Below are 11,770 nucleotides of genomic sequence, written 5' to 3' on the forward strand. Positions count from 1 at the left end.
ATAAGAATTTAGGGGAAAAAATTCTTTTAAAATCTCAACTTTCTGTTATGTGTCTAGTGGAATAGCTTTGCACTAGAATTCTGATTTTTTTTTTCTTTTTAGTGATAATCCTTATGATCTTAGTCAATGAGGCTAAGCCAAATACACCAATCTAATATGCCACAATTTTCTCATCTATAAAAAGGGACAATACCTTGCTGTTCTGTTGCATATAATGATGAGAATAACATCACAGGCAAGAGAATCCTTGGAAAAATCCCATGAAACTGTAAGGTGCTATTAATCTGAGATATCGTGAAAATGTATGAGCAAATGCTTGTAAAGTTAGTTGATCTGAAAACGACAGGGTAATTACCTTTTTAAGATGGGTGTGGGGCACCTGGGTGGCTCAGTGGGTTAAAGCCTCTGCCTTCGGCTCAGGTCATGATCCCAGGGTCCTGGGATCGAGCCCCACATTAGGCTCTCTGCTCAGCAGGGAGCCTGCTTCCTCCTCTCTCTCTGTCTGCCTGTCTGCCTACTTGTGATCTCTGTCTGTCAGATAAATAAATAAATCTTTAAAAATAAAATAAAATAAAATGGATGTGATGGACCAATCAGGAACAGTCATACACTAGAGACCAGTTGGGGCTGGTATGAGAATTGATAAGGAAAATGAGAAAATTAGTAAAATAATGGAATTTTCCACACGAAAAAGGGATATTTTAGCTCAGACTGTCCATTTTCCGATATTTCTTTGAAGGACCTGTAAGAATAAAAATGTACCTCTTTGCTAAGTTAATAACCAATAAATATACTTGAGTTTTTCAGTCATTCTCCATATCACATTTTAGTTGTAGATTCCCTGCATTTTATTTCATTTTTGGGGGGGGGGATTTATTTATTTTAGAGAGAGACAGGGAGAGTGTACACAATAAGTGGGAGGGGCAGAAAGAGAGGAGAATCCTCGAGCTGACTCCCCTCTGAGCAAGGACCCCAACGCAAGGCTCAGTCCTAGGACCCCAAGATCTTGACCTGAGCAGAAACCAAGAGTCAACCCCTTAACTGACCAAGCCACCTAGGAGCCCCAAGTTTCCCTGCATTTTAAATTCTGAGATTATCATGTGTCACTACCATGGTGTAATCACAAGTATTTTTATTTACCTGAATTCTCCACCAGACCAAAACACTTTTGTCCTAAAAATGCATACTGATTTTTTTTGACACTCCGGTAGCTTTTAAACTTTTGACCATACTAATCTGTTACTGAAGGAGCATTTCAATCTGTGTGTTGAGTTGCTCGGAGTCTGTCACTCAGTAACACTGGATTCAAAAATAACAGAAAGGCATTTATTTTTTCTCAGCCCTGAAACATGAAAAAAAAAAAAACCCTCTCAGCCTGGGAATTGTGTTGAAATACATAAACATATGAAACTTAGTGACTCAGATTGTTAGTCACAGAGTCACTGGTTAGAGTCTGGATGAAATCCACTGTGGACAAAGGCCAGTAATAATGATGATGATATTTTGCTTTTCCTTAGTGCTGAACAAAACCCTTTACAAATGTTACAAGTACAGAAGAAAAAGTGGCAAGATACTTTCTTCCAAATATTCAGGCTAAGTGAGAATCTTGCTACCTTTGAGGTAGTTTGGCCCCTGCTGGTACATATGTACAGAAGAAATATAGTTGCAAATAATTGTAACACAAAACAACTTACACCAAAGCCTCATTAGTATTCGATTAGCATAGTAAGCCCTCTTTCACGGCCTCTTGTTTGAAGCAGACTGGATCCAATGTGTAGTGTTAGAATAAAGGAAATAATGGCTCCATAGTAGTTCTTACAAATAAAGCCAGGAGCTACATTCAGAATTATGTTTTGTATTATTACACTTTCATTAGTAATTAACCTTGCACTGAAGAACACACAATGGGTAGATTTCAGCCTGCTTTTTCTGCAATAATATCAGGCCTGAGTAATATCACCAACGCTAAGTGCTGGGCTGTTTCAGAGATATCCTCCCACTATCTCCCCATCTGACCGGAACAGGAATTGGATAGCTTCAGAGTAAAAGAATAATGCGTCCATGTGCTCCTCCAGATCTCAGAGTCCTGGCAGCCGACCTCAACTCTCTTGGCCACCATAAAGCAGTCATTGAAAGGACACAGCTGCGGGAACTAGAGGCGAAGCACTAAATAAATCCAGAGGGCTGGAGGCACAAGTCATGTACATGACCCTAACACAATACCTTGTGATTATGAATGAACAGATTAGCATCTAATGCGGCTATGGCAGCTTATGCAAAATTAATTGGTTGCCTCAGCCAGTGCTGAGTTTCTAATGGAAAGATGTCCAGTTCAAAAAACAAAAACAAAAACAAAACCCAAGGAGATCTCCTTAAACTTTGGCTGGGGTGGGGAGAGGAAAGACCAACAGGAGTGGGAATTGAGCCGCTTATTCTCTTAACTGTACATAGGTTGTGTTCAGATCAGCATAAATGTATGGTCCTTACTGGCAGCATCCCAGGAACTAGTCAGTATCACCAGTGTCTGGGTTGTATTCCAGATAGGAAGTAGCGGGAGCTTGGGAAAGAGGTTGGGGAGAGGTGGCTGGAGGTCTGGAATTATCTCCTATGAGGGAAGAGGCTAAAACAGAAAAAGAGATTGAGCCCTGGGGGACTTAGAGCAACATTTCCTAAGGTGTGTTTTGTGTCACTTTTCTTTATATTTGAAAAAGATGAGGCTGTGATTCATTAGGTTGGACAAACAATGAGATAAGCAAAGGTAAACACACCTCTATCTTCTGGGACTTCTAGGAGCTTGCAACATGCCAACATACACTGTCAGTATTCAAGAAGACTGTAGCAAAATGCCATGTTTCCCTAACTTTGTTGACCATGGACACCTTTCCTAGGGTGGGTGTTTTATAAAAGTTTTTTTTTTTTAATTACACTATCGTTAAATATTTTAATTTATACTTTTAATACTATCTCCCAGTAAGAGGTTTCATGTGGTCTTAAAAAGACACTGAGAGAACTAAACCTTTAAATATAATATTATTTTCATACTATGTATTTCTTTTAAAAATATTTTTAAAATATTTTTTTAAAATATGCCCTAATGGAGCACCCGGGTGGCTCAGTTGGTTGGGGTGTGCCTTTGGCTCAAGTCATTATCTCACGATCCTGGGATTGAGCCCTCTGCCTGACTCTGCTCAGTGCGAGTCTGCTTTTCCCTCTCACTCTGCCCCTCCCCTGCTCATGATCTCTCTCTCTAATAAGTAAAATCTTTAAAAAATACATGACTAAGAACTTAGCTGGACATGGCTGAGATCTTTTTCCATTTCCGTATAGTCCTTCACGTTGACATGAAACTTTGTATGTCCTAGGAGACAAGGAATTTATTCCCACCCCCATTCATTCTTTCTCCTTTCCCCCAGCTTGTGAACAAGAACAGCCTTCTGAGTAGCAAGAGAGATGAAAGCCATCTCATTGCTTCCATTCCCTTTGGTCTCTCTCGATGATAGTATGGTGGCTTTCAAAGACAATGGTTTGTAGGCACTGCCAGCATAGAGAATATCCAAGTGAACCAGTAAACATACTGGGTGTGGGCATGCTGGGCTCCTGGAATTTCCAAGGAGGTCTCTATCATATCCAGGACAATGGACATCTATTGTAGCACCCACATTAATAGTCCTCTGGTTTGTACTTGAAAGAACTGAGTTCTTTGTCTTTTCTAACTAAGAATCTCTTTACTGTAGTCTCCACCTCAGCTGTACCTGTAGGACTCCTGGCAAGTCCAACCTGATTCCCAGAGGATGGGTGTGGCTCCTCCCATAGGACCAACACCAAATGGGGCTGTAGCGAGTCAACAGGTACACAGGGCTGCTTCTGGGTCTGGAGTCTGCCACATGGGGATCAGGGCTTGCTTTCTCCAAAGGGCTCTCCAAATGGGCTCCACCAGGGTTTCACAACCTCAACCTCAATCCAGAGCTTCCGCAAAGGCCTTTTTATCCCAGAATATCGGCCATATTATTGTTGCTGGGGGGGGATAGGAGCAAGGGACTTCCTAGTCTGCCATCTTGCTGACCTACGACTTTTTGAAAAAGAAAATTCAAATGTATTTCTCCATTTTAAATGTAGTATGCACCAATAATTTTAAATCCGAATACTTGGAAAAATAGAAGTAAAATAGAAAGGCATTTTAAACACGTTCTGGGGTCTTCCACTTTTGTGACTCTGGAAAGTATCTTACACAGTTGTGACTAAATACTTGTTCTATACTTGTTTGCTATACTTCTCTGTCTCACACTCTAAGCAAAATAAACATCACACAAGTCTTTTTCCATGGTCTAATAAACTCTGTACAAATGTCACTTGAAATGGCAATACCATCATTTATTTAGCCATTCCCCAAGTATTTTCACTACTTCCAAATTTTGATTTCATAACTACGTATAAATAAATATGTTTTTCATAAATTGTTTATATGCTTTTACCCATTTCTGGAGGATAAATTCTTCAGACATGGAGTTTCTAAATTAGAGGGTATAAATATTTTAAGGTTCTTGACATATGTTGCTAAATTTAGCTTACAATATTAATGTCTCTCTTCAATGGAAAGTTATAGTAAATTTTATACAATTTTTAACTGAAATTGGGTAAAATTTTACAGCAAAAACACTTTGAGATTTGAGGAAAAGGGTATTAGTTAACATATGCTAAAAGCTTAGTAATTAGAACTAAAAGAAAAGTAAGTTTGAATTTGTGATTAATTCTTAACTAAAGATTACTTTAAAACAGTGTGTTTTTATTGTCGTAGTCCATAAAGTAATACCTAGACTAATGAAAACTTTATGGTGCTCTGTTTCAGGGTTTTGGCTCTACGTCAGACAAACTTAGTTTTAAAATCAGACTTCATTACCTACTGCCTGAACTTGGGTAAGTTTCTAACTTTTTTTTACCTTCATTTCTACATCTGTTCAATGAAAATAATGTTAGTTCCTACTTCTTAAGGTTGTTGTGAGGTTTAAGTAAAGTAATGTACTCAGGGGACTGAGTAGCTCGGGAGTTCCCAGCACATTTCCTCTTTTATGAAAATAGAACATTTTATCATTTATAAAATATTTTATTTATTTATTTGAGAGAGAGAGAGAGAACCTGCGCCCTGGGCGGGGGAGTGGAAGGGAGAGGGGCAGAGCAGACTTGGACATGGGGCTCGATCTCACGACACTGAGATTATGACCTGCGCAGAAATCAAGAGTCAGATGCCCAACTGACTGAGCCACCCAGGCACCCCTAAAATAGAATAATTTTAGATGGAATATCTGGTCAGTTGGAATTTCTGCATGAATAAATAGATCTGTTGAAGAGTTTTGAATTAGTAAACCTATAATCTATAAAAGTTTCTTGGGGTGCCTGGGTGGCTCAGTGGGTTAAGCCTCTGCCTTTGGCTCAGGTCACTGTCTCAGGGTCCTGGGATCGAGCCCCGCATCGGGCTCTCTGCTCGGTGGGGAGCCGGCTTCCCCCTCTCCCTCTGCCTGCCTCTCTGCCTACTTATGATCTCTCTCTCTCTGTCAAAAAAAAAAAAAAAAGTCTTATTAAAAGTTTCTTCATATAAGTGAGCTAACAATTTCCTTGAAATTATATTGTGTTACCACCTTGTTTTATATATATATATATAAAATATATATAAATACATATATAAATAATATGTGTGTATGTATATAGTATGTGTATGTACGTGTGTGTAAAGCAAAAATAACCTACAGGAAAAGAATCTGTTTGATTAGTACAAATAATGATGGATTCTGAATTAAGAAGTCTATATTTTTTATATTTCTAAATTTTACATTAGAAAGAAAAAAAAGTAACTTGATTTAATGCTTTTAATGTTTGGAATATGAAGGACAACAATAAAAGTTGACTTCCAGAAGTATTAACATACTTCAGATAAGTTTATATCAATCATAAATACATCAGTCATCTCAGTATGTATGGTTTACATGTAAATAATAAGGGTAAATGGGCCAAATTTAAAAATCATGTAGGGACGCCTGGCTGCCTCAGTCAGTAGAGCATGGCACTCTTGATCTCAGGGTCATGAGTTTAATTAAGCCCCATGTTGGGTGTGGCATCTACTTAACTAAGGAAAATAATAATTTAACATTTTTCTCAGTGTCTCTGTAAGGAGTGACCTGGAAAATCCTATGGCGAAGAGCTGTCCCTTGAAACAGAAATGGTGCTTTGGTACAGCGGGCCATTTTAGATGCTAATTGGTCACTTTGGTCAGTGGCTTTCCTGCTGAGGTGAAGCGCTCACTTTACCTCAAATTCTCCACTATTTCTCCACTCCAAATTCTCCACTTTTTCAGCAAAATGATCATGAACCTCTTGAACTCCAAGCTCAGGCCGACATTGACGTGATCTGACTTTGTTCTTGGCTTGAGAAAATAACCTTCAGATTCTCTTTGATTCATACCAGATGCACAAATGACAACCTGAAAAGTCACAACAGTGAAAATTTTTAACGCATCTTTAAATTAAGGCCATTCAGAGGAATTGGAGACAGGAAAAATCTAGTTTGTATGGTAAAGACCAAATGCTTACCTGAGAAATAATTTCTTTCTCTTTCTGCGATGGACGTCAGTGGCCTTTTACGCTCAGTTTTCTCAGCGCGTTCATTCAGCCACAGAACATACACCTGGGTCACCTTTTACAGAGAATAAAGGAATGAGAGATGAGTGACTCAGGCTTCTCTGTGGGTCTGGGGATTTTGCCAAAGCTTAGGTGATATAGACAGTCTTCAAAATTATGAACGTCATACCTGGACTTTATACTCCTTACCTTTTCACCTTGATGGTGAAGTCATATTACCTTTTATGTGATGACTTTTTTTGTTACCTGGGACCTTTTGCCTTCTTTCTCAACATGTTTTCTAGGTCTTAAAACTAATTTGTGTTTCTAAGTTCTTGCTTTGGGTGCGTTTCCCGGGTTCTTAAAAATGATAAATATTGAGAAGGTTACTGAGATTGTCGCTTGGGTGGTTAATCGGAAACCTCTTTGTGTTGGAAAAGTTTTCCTGAATCTTCTTCCACATTTTCTGCTCCTTATTACCAAAAAAAAGGAGGAAACTCTGGCTTGAAGATCAAGCTATGAAAAGTGATGTCCAACAGACTAGCAACAATTCTCAAAAGCCAGATTACTTTTGTGTAATGAGAAACACAGAGAAAGGAGACGGTGGAAGTAATTACCTAAGCTCATCCGAAGAACTTTGAAAATTACTAGAGAATGTGGGAGAGATGTTCCCTCTCCCCGTGTCAGAACACCCCAGGCAACTCCACGGTGCTGATTTTCTTTAGGTCTGAAAGCCTAAAAGGTAGCGCCCAGGTGGGTAAGCTCAGTGCATTTCAGCTGCTCTTAGACTAGAGGTTCTCACCATGAGCAATATTGACATATGGGGAAGAATCAGTCTTTGCTGTGGGGGCTGTTTTGTGCATCCCAGGATGTTTAGCAGCATCTTTTTTTCCCACTAGAAGCCAGTAGCTGTCCCAGTTGTGGTCACTGAAATTATCCCCAGAGGATCTGGGTGGCTCAGTGGGTTAAGCATCTGACTCTTGATTTCAGCTCAGGTCATGATGTTGGGGTCTTGAGACGGAGGAGCCCTGAGTGGGGCTTCATTCTGGTGTGTCTGCTTAGCATTCTCTCTCTCTCTCCCTCTGCTCTCCTCCCCTACCCCCATTCCCCCAGGCATACATGTGCTCTCTCTCTTTCTCTTGCTCTCTATGTCCAAAAAAAAAAAAAAAAAAAAAAAAAAAGAAAAGAAAAAGAAAAAAGACTTCAGAAAGTAACAAGTATCCTTCCCAGGGGGTCGGGGTAAATTGTTCCCAGTTAAGAACCACTGTCTTAGAGTGACAGCTCGTACAGTGGCCTCACCTGTTTCCTACTCTATTTCAAGGAGGTGAAGGAAACTGTGTAGCCCATAGCCAATAGACCCATAGACAGTAATAGCCCTCTTGGCTATGGAATAATGCTAGAAGAGTTTAAGGGAGGGTTTTCTTTCTTGCATGCTTCCTGGAATAGAGAAACATAACCCAAACATAAAGAAAACATTGACTATGTTTCAAACATGGAGGAACAAATCGAAGTTCAGGTCAAAAAGCAAAACCCAAACTTGATTTCTACACTGTCTTTTTCTTAATGACTCAATCATTTTTCATTTTCTCCTAGTCCTTCAAAATAGGAATTTGAGTTTACAAATAGGGATTTGAGTTTAAGAGACCTCTGAAGTTCATTAATATTCTTTCCATTTAATATAAAGAAAGGTGAGTCTCGGGGGAGGACATAAGACTGCCCAAATGATATTTTAAATTCCTGAGGCTTACTGTGGAAGTTGGAAGTGACCTTCCCTTCTTAGACCTGTCTTTGATATAGAGCTGTGCATGCTGGGCTGATCAAGCCACTGCCTGGGTGAGCACCTGGTCGCACAGGCAAACCCTGAATCAGGAGTCACAGCTCTGAAGTCTGTCCTGCCTCTGCCAATTAATGTGACCTTGGGACTTACCAGCCTGAGGTTCAGCTCCTCCCCTGCAAAATGAGAATTTCCATGATGACCTGATGTGATTGCTGCGGCTTATATTAGCATCATGATCATTGTCACTCATGGTATTCTGATTTTCCTCCCTCCCTTACTTTTCCCTCTACCATGTCTATTCCTTGCGCATGCCCAAGACTCAGGAGCCACAGAGCCCTTGAGTACTTGCTCAGCCCCCAATTCTGAGTCCCAGCATTACGGAAAGCTCACCACCACCTCTTTGGTTTTTAGAAAACCAAGTTCACGTGCTTCAAAGAAAATGAACAGAGCTGTCTTTCAATTTCTTACTCTTTGGAATGGTTTCATCCCATGTTCTAACGTTTAGATGTCCATGCATGTAAAAAATTAAGTTCTCTGTGAAATGAACCAACAAAGCCTTCGAGCTGGGGCAGAAGGATTATTGGAAGTCATCTAGTTCAGCAAGGGTTCCTTGTATAGTGCTCCCACTGTGTGGTCAGGTTACCTTCACGGAGGGATACTCAGACCCTTCTCGGTAAGTTCTAATTCTTGCTACCTCCCTACCTTGTACGTTTTGTGTTTTCTTTTAGAATATGGGTTGCATCTTCTTTCTCTTTCACTAATGAGCTACATGACCATCAGCAAGTCATGGGGCTCTAAGTTTGCTGCATTTAACGGCTTTCTATGTGAATACATCAAACACAAAATAACAAAACTAATTCTGAAGCCACGCAATCACCTGAAACCTAGTCTCATTTTTTGCATTTAGTGGGATTATATAACTTGGAAGATGACTGATCTCCCAGTGATCTGAACAGAATACATTCAGACTCACAGTCTTCCTCCAGAAGAATAAGTTTCAAACACACTCCAAAGGGAGTATGAATTAAAATCTCCAGATATGTCTAGAAAATAGAAAAAGAAACTTGAACGTGACTTTTTTTTTTTAAAGATTTCATTTATTTATTTGGCAGAGATCACAAGTAGGCAGAGAGGCTGGCAGAGAGAGAGGGAGAAGCAGGCTCCCTGCTGAGCAGAGAGCCCGATGCAGGACTTGATCCCAGGACCCTGAGATCATGACCTGAGCCGAAGGCAGAGGATTTAGCCCACTGAGCCACCCAGGCGCCCTTGAACGTGACTTTTATGCCATTTCCATATTGACATTTATGTCAGCCTTGTAATTGGAGGAGAAATATGAAGTATGGGGGCGCTGGGTGACTCAGTAAAAGCCTCTGCTTTCGGCTCAGGTCATGATCTGAGGGTCCTGGCATCGAGCCCCACCTCAGGCTCTTTGCTCAGAGGAGAGTCTGTTTGTCCCTCTCCCTCTGCCTGCAGCTCCCCCTGCTTGTGCTCTCTCTCTGTCTCTCTCAAAGAAATAATAAAAGTCTTTAGTAAAAAAAGAAAAATGAAGTATGTACAAATCCTGGGAATATGGTCAGTGATGCTGTAATAGTCCTCTATGGTGACAGATGGTAGCCACACACTTGTGGGACATCACGCATAGAGTTGTTGAATCACTATGTCCTACACCTGAAACTAACGTAACATTGATTGCCAACTGTATTCCAATGTTAAAAAAAAAATAAATGAAGTGTATGAAAAGGACTTGATACTAACATGGCTAATAAGGGGAAGACCCCATTACGTGTGGTATGTGCAATTTTCTCACTAAGTTTGAAAGCAGTGCCGTCACTCTCTGGGACCGTAACACCCGCCGGTTTCCTTTCATCCTTCCTGCCAGTGCTGTAGGGCTTTTTCTGGACACCAGAAACACCTTCCTCTGAGTCACTTTCCAGCGTCAACTGAGCAGCCCGTGCTGCCAGCCGGGTTCCCGGACACCTTTTCCATTGTGCAATCTCCCTCTGTTAGAACGCACCATTCCATATATGTAAGCAATGAAGTGAGTGGAATATGGTAGACGAAGGATGCTAGAGATTAAATGAAATCTTTGTAAGATGTACTCCAGATGCCCGAATATATACCTTTATTTATGGACATCGACATTCTCCTAGCAACACTTCCAGTACCGACCATTAATGGTGGGGTCTTGAACAATTAATTACCTAACCTATCTGTGCCTCAGTTTCCCTATTGGTAAAAGAAGGTAGTAATCATATTTACATCATAAAATTATTATGAGGACTAGGTGAGTTTATTTAATAAGCACGGAGGACAATACAGACCCTATAACTACTGTATATGTTTGATGTTCTTACTGTTAACAGAGAAGAAAATGTGGCCACGTCTCTGTTTCTCATTTTATTGGCTATTCATGGCTTTGGAAGGTCATATAATAATTGAGTTATTTCTTACTTAATTTAATGAGCAGATTTTGTCTCCACTATGAGCAAGACCCACTGCTTTGCTCATCCTAACACACTAGAAGATTCTGGATTCCATAGGTACCAGGTTCAATTTCTGCCTCCACACATTCAGAGCTTCCGAAGTCGTCTTTTTCTGGAGTATGTGTGTGTGTGTGAGCATGTGTGTATGGCCACACACACCAAGAAAGTGGGAGAGACGTATCCAGCTGGTCTGGACTAACCCATTCTTCTGTCATTACTCTTCATAATGAAACCGTGTGATTTCTTTCAGCAAGTGCAGCTGGCACCACCTGGCCTGCCTTTGATGGATGCCATGCCCAGAAATGATGAAAGGCTTTGGCTCTTACAAATGACACTACCCCTCCAAATGAGCTGAATGCTCGCCGTGGAGGTAAGACAGGAAAAATCATGAATTGTGGTTTTTTTTCCTCCTCATCCAGCAAAGCCCTAGCATTTCTCACTGCATTACTCTTGGCTTAATTCCATATTTAGATCCTTGAATAAAAATTCTACAAGATGGAGCACTTGGGTGGCTCAGTTGGTTAAGTAACTGCCTTCGGCTCAGGTCATGATCCTGGAGTCCTGGGATGGAGCTCCCTGCTTGGCAGAGAGTCTGCTTCTCCCTGTGACCCTCCCCCCCTCATACTCTCTCTCTCTCATTCTCTCTGTTTCAAATACATAAATAAAATCTTTTTTAAAAAGAATTCTACAAGAGAGTTACCAGCAGTCTTATTGTGATCCTGGCTGTTCTTTGTGGATAGTAGTGACACTTGTATGTATATAGGTATGTGAAAATATATTTAATATATTTATACTTATATATAATTAAATATACATGCATATATTTGTGTGTGTGTATATTATAATTTTGACCAAATAATTTTGGCTCAGCACCCCCAAAACTGCAAGGTACTAGTCATCCT

At 40.3% G+C, this 11,770-nt stretch overlaps 1 long non-coding RNA gene across 1 annotated transcript; it reads left to right on the top strand.

Moving 5' to 3' along the window:
• Positions 1-3,755: 3,755 nt before the first annotated feature.
• LOC308347973 lies at positions 3,756-11,238 on the top strand. The gene is made up of 3 exons (XR_013967302.1): positions 3,756-3,848; positions 4,847-4,914; positions 11,119-11,238. It is a non-coding gene; the product is annotated as an uncharacterized lncRNA (long non-coding RNA).
• Positions 11,239-11,770: the final 532 nt, after the last annotated feature.

The sequence above is a fragment of the Martes martes genome (assembly GCF_963455335.1).
Source record: "Martes martes genome assembly, chromosome: 8".
NCBI lineage: Eukaryota > Metazoa > Chordata > Mammalia > Carnivora > Mustelidae > Martes > Martes martes.